Below are 5,976 nucleotides of genomic sequence, written 5' to 3'. Positions count from 1 at the left end.
CTATAACTATCCATCCATCTATCCATCCATATATCTATCTATAACTATCCATCCATCCATCCATCTATATATCTATCTATAACTATCCATCCATCCATCCATCCATATATCTATCTATAACTATCCATCCATCCATCTATCCATCCATCCATAACTATCCATCCATCCCTCTATCTATCCATCCATATATCTATCTATAACTATCATCCATCCCATCCATCCATCCATATATCTATCAATCTATCCACCTTTCCATCTATCTATATATCTATCATCTATCCTATCTATCTATCTATCTATCTATCTATCTATCCATCCATCCATCCATCTTTCCATCCATCCCTCCATCTATCCATCCATCTTTCCATCTATCCATCTATCTATCCATCCATCCATCTATCTATCTATCTATGATGTGATGCACCTTTATAAATCATATAGGAATGTATGGAAGACTTCAAGTAAAAAAAAACGATTAAGAAGTATTAGTATGCATACGTAGAATGTATATAGTATATAGTATATAATATAGAGAATATAGAGTCTTAATGGATTGCATTTATTATACTTGTATGATGATTTACTCATTCATTAATTCATTTTATTTTAGGAGGTTGTTTTACATACATTAAATTTCACTGAAAAATATGTTTGTTTCAATGACTTGTCAATCTAGATACAAAATCTGCATGTAAAATGTCAGTCTGGTCTCGCATTAATTAATTTATTTTATTCACTATATGGAAAAGAACAGTCAGAAAATTAATATATATATACAGTATATATATATATATATATAAGATAACATTTCCTTCAATGAAAGAAAATTAATTCATAAAGGCTTTGAATAACATGAGGATGAGAGACCTGATGGATTTCATTTGTCCATATTTTCTGTGAATTTTTTACAATCTTATTTTTTTATTTAAATGTTTACATTATTTTATTTTAAATGTGATGCCATCAAAAAATGTTACGTCAAATAAGAGCAGATTCGTTCAAAGTAATTAATGACTTGTTGTAGATACAAAATCCGCATGTAAAATATCAGTCTGGTCTTGCGTCGTCAGGGTCGCACAGTGGCGCATGTCTGGAGAGAAATGAAATCCTAAATCAATCGGTTACTCTGCTGGGCTCTGACGGTAAACTTCAAGAGAGAAATACTGTCAGGCAGTGTCGGAGCACGATCTAGTCGTTTAATATAGACCGGTTGTTTAATGTGAATGTTGCACTCACAGCAGAGATGAATAGGAAATGAAGGTTGTTGTGCAGTGATACTGATGACTGCATTCTGGATTCTGATTTGATGGCGCTAAAGAGAGTATCAAGAGGTGGACTTGCAATTATAGGCAGAAAGGTTTTAGTATGCTCGGCTTATTTTTATTCATGGCACAATCTCACACGCGCACACACTTCTTATCTTGTCAGTGAGGACACAGACATACACACTTTCATAGTCACGAGCCTCTGCATCATAAAAATCTCTCCAGCCTCCGTGTTTCTCTAAACAGCCAACAGTCTTTTTGTTTATGTTTCAGCCATGAACCATGTTTTGCTATTTGTTATTGCTAATCGGTTGCAGGTAACTTGGGGGAGGGACATTCTCACTTTAAAGACCATCTGATTGGACGAAAATTTGCATATGCCTGCGAGTGCAGGATGAGTCATCGGCCCGGTTGTAGATTTGAAATGCTGCTAAATGTTAATTACGTCCATGTTTAGGAGTACACTAGCATATAAATGACCACAAAACTCCCATTTCGATTTCACGGGGTGTCCATTTGTTCTCTATCCAATCTCAGGGCTGTCAAGGAAAAAATAATTGAAAAATTCAAGAGATCTCATTTGTGATTTTTCTTTCCTTTGGGTCTCTCCTCATCTGAGTGAACTCTTTCAACTCCTGCCGCATCCACGCCGCACTCTTTCTCTTGACTCACACACACACACACACACACACACACACACGCTTCAGCAGCGGCTCGCTAACCTGTGAGACAGCCTTTGAAGCTGACATCTTTCCCCTCCATCTCTGTCCTCTCTCTCTCTCTCTCTCCCAGCTAGAGCAGGTGGTGTCCAATCGACTCCCCCCTTCACAAATCAGCATTCACACATACATTCGCTCCATCCATCTCTCACTGACTTGCGGACGGGCTGCGAGCCCCCTGAGCTAATTCCATTATACATTCCATCTGGAAGTAAGAGAGGACTGCCCTCTAATTGCTTTCTTATCCCCCTGAGCCCCCTTTCTCTCCTTTACGCTCCTTTCCTCTCCTCCAAACAGCACCCCCAACCCCGTACGGCCCACCCCCAGCCCCCGCCCCGCCCTGCTCCGAACATGGCAGCAAAGGGAAGGAGGAAAGTGAAATAGACCGAGAGCGACTACACACGCAGGAGAGAGAGAGAGACGAGTCTGCCACTGACAAGGAATATCTGCCATTTTCCACGTCGCAGGAGGCTGCAGCCCTGATCCAGAGGACCGGGATCCAGGCACAGGCACCGCCGCAGGTAGAGACGCATGTTTCTCCACATTTAAGGGGCTTAATGTCAGTGCGAGTGGATGGATGGACGGATGAGTGCGGGACGGAGCGCTGCGGTGCGTCTCCAGAGCTGCATGCATGGGGACAGGGGGGCGTGTTGGATAGCAGGATGCCCATGTGTTTGCCGTTGCGCTCAGAGCCTGATCGGAGTTCAGTTTCCTCCCGTGCGAATCCCATTCCAAACACTACAGAGCTAGCAACAGATAATATATGAGAGGGTTATATTATGTACACATTGTGTTCATGTCAACACTGTACTTAGTATGTAGTACAAGCTCATGCACGCTTAAAAATAAAGGTTCCTAGGGGGGATTCTATGGCGATGCCATAAAAGAACCATTCTGAGTTTCAGTGAACCATTTTTCCTTAATGGAAAGAACATTTTAATATTCTAAAGTTTGTGGAATGGAAAGGTTCCATTGATGCTAAAGGTTCTTCATGGAACCATAAATAACCTTTATTTTTAAGAGTTTATGCGTATTTTAACAATAAGAAAGGCATTTTTAATATTCAGTCTAGATGTGAATCACGCTCTGTATTTATGTATGGATATGCAGCTGAAATATATCAGAGCTATATTTAGAGCGCAAAACACAAAGCTAGACTCAATGCGCTTGCGTTTATGTTAAAGACGCATTATGCATATTCAGTGTGTGTTTTATATGAAAACCTGTGCTTAGGTGATACTATGAGGAAGATTTTGTGATTGAGACATTCTACAATGTGCTAAACAGGGGCTGCATGTTGAGTCGAAATCAAGAAGTACACAAAACTTGTGCGTTTATGCCATACTCAACATGCTCCTGTGTTTATGATGACGACACTTTGTGCATATGCAGTGTGTGTTGCGTTTTATATGACAACCTGTGTTTATGAGATACTATGAGGACGATTTTCTGATTGAGACATTCCGGAAAGCATAAAGGTCTGTTTACATGCATTTCAAGGGAATTCATACCGTTTGTGTGTGTGTTATTTTGCATGCACCGTGCCCTTGATCAAGGAAGCACGGGGGTAAGACGGCTCTAACCTATTAAACGCTGCACTGAGACTGCAGTGTCACAGCTGACTGATATTGATGCTCTGGACGGCCCCTCTCCGCAAGAATCCATTTAGAGACTGAACGGAGAGAGAGAGGTGAGAGGAATATGAAGGAGGGGGAGAAAAATGGAGGGATGACATGAATATTTGAGTGAATTAGAGAGAAGAAGGAAAAAATGATGCCAACATCTGCAATAGCATACTAGACGGAAAAAAAAGGTCGCAACTGTATTCCCAAGGTTACGAGCGTCACATATCATGGTAATATAATAATATTTTAATTATAATAATTTGATGAAAAATGTAGTTATAAATTAGATTTTTTTATATTATTAGTATTTGTCATAATTCATGATAATACAGATAAATATAGAATAATCACTGACTACTTTCTGATATTATAGGAAATTAAATAAAATTTCACAAGTGAAAGGTACTTATTTATTATTATTATTTTAATTTATTTCACATTTATTATTATTATTATTATGTATTTGGAACTTGATGGATACAAACCAAAATACAGCAGTAAACTGCCAACAAAAAAAAAATTATAATAATAATTTTGATATTTGCATTGTTCTTTTTTTTCCATTTCCAATAAAATATTCCCTAGATATTTAATATCTAAACAAGACATTTTTCTCACTCCAGTGACATGTATTTTCTTATTTTAAACATAAACTACTATTTTCTTAGATTTATGCTTAAAATAAGATTTAATAAATAATTATTAATATTAGTAGTAGTAGCATTAGTAAAGTATTAATATGAATTAATACATACATATAACTAAATAAATGTACCTTGTTTTAAGGATGCTTAGAATTGTTGTTGTTTTTTTTCTAAAAATATAAAATATATATATATAATGCCTATTTTTAGCTAATCCAGTGAATGAAATCCAGTAAATGTTAATCTCACTTTATTATTTTATCTTTTTATTTAGAACTTGATGACGGAAATCAAAAGATCAGATTATCATAAATGAATAAAACATCTTGCACAAGAGTACAAACAGCGTCACAAATAAACACAAAACTAAAACTGACATTATAATTACTTTGAATTCGGATTGGATGAGCCACATTGAAGCTGCTGCAAAATAGCTGATATAAACACATCAAGGGAATTCTATATTAATGCGGCCAGTTTTGATGTTGGTTGGCAACTATAAACAGCTAAACTCTGTTACTGCCCTTAATAACAACTTCTTTGTCATCCTGACTTGTTTGGGACACGTCACACTCTGTTTGCATGATTGCATATTTTCTCATCACTACAGAAAATAACCAAATGCAGCCCTGTCTACAGCATTCAAGCAAAATATGTAAACAAATTTCACCATCGCACAGTATATACCATCATGCCACCCAGCTCTACATGCTGCTATATTGCATTTTGTCAGGACTATACCGAATGTAGCATGGAGGCTGATGCAATCCCCTGAAACTGTCACACACCTGAGGGCCAGTCAGAGAACAACCATGAGAAACAGAACGAGAGAGAGAGAGAGAGATCGGAAACCATCGCCTCTTTCAAGAATAGAAGGTGATAGGAATGAAATTAGATAGAGGCAGGGGGAAAGAGTAGACGGAGAGAGAGAGAGACAGACGGATATGAGGTGAAGAGAGGGAAAGACAGCACCCCTCCCCCGTCCGCTGTTTTCTAGGTGCGAGAGTTCTGAGCAACAATCTGGCACGGCTCAAAACAGATCCATAAGGTCAGGACGGGGCAGAGCGCGCAAGGGAGGAGCGACGGAGGAATTATTTATCTCCAGATGCTGCTGTCTCTGCAGCACTAGGCTCAGCAGTCTTGCTCCGAAAGAGTGGAGAACAGGAAATGAATGGATGGAGAGAAGAAATAAACGACAAACTCGACGGTCAGGGGGTGAGATATGTGACGACACCACAGAAGCGTTTCGCAAATGCACCAGGCTCAGGCGCAACCGAGGGTCGCAAAACAACCCGTGTTCGATGGATGTCATATTTACAGGCGAAAATACTGATTTGATTAAAGCTGATGTGTGCTATTTCTCCCGCAGTAATAGCATCAAATGGATAACAAAAATACTAATTGTTTCCAAACTGGTTTCCAGAACCCCCACCCCATCTGTCATTGGCCAAATTAAACAGACAGTCCCGCCCTAAACTCACAGCATTGGTTGAGTCAATATTGCTGTTTCAGGACCAGTGTTGGGGGTAACGCATTACAAGTAACGCGAGTTACGTAATCAGATTACTTTTTCAAGTAACTAGTAAAGTAACGCATTACTTTTTAATGTACAAGAGAATATCGGAGTTACTTTTTCAAATAAGTAACGCAAGTTACTTTTTTTTTTCAATTTATTGATTGACAGCTCTCCTGTCCCCATGTTGAGAGAAATCAGAAGATGTTA

The 5,976-nt window shown here is 38.6% G+C and overlaps 1 protein-coding gene across 1 annotated transcript in view; it reads left to right on the top strand.

Moving 5' to 3' along the window:
* Positions 1-2,407: 2,407 nt before the first annotated feature.
* The window catches only part of LOC107713937 (retinoic acid-induced protein 1-like), a 60,334-nt gene continuing 56,765 nt past the window's right edge, over positions 2,408-5,976 (top strand). The window contains exon 1 of the mRNA XM_016519603.1: positions 2,408-2,505. The gene's annotated coding sequence lies outside the window, so the exon portion shown is untranslated. The remainder of the gene's footprint in view (positions 2,506-5,976) is intronic.

Source organism: Sinocyclocheilus rhinocerous, unplaced genomic scaffold (genome assembly GCF_001515625.1).
Source record: "Sinocyclocheilus rhinocerous isolate Xijiao unplaced genomic scaffold, SAMN03320098_v1.1 scaffold1140, whole genome shotgun sequence".
Taxonomy (NCBI): Eukaryota; Metazoa; Chordata; class Actinopteri; order Cypriniformes; family Cyprinidae; genus Sinocyclocheilus; species Sinocyclocheilus rhinocerous.
Note: the sequence above shows the minus strand (reverse complement) of the source record. Positions and strands in the feature narration are given on the sequence as shown.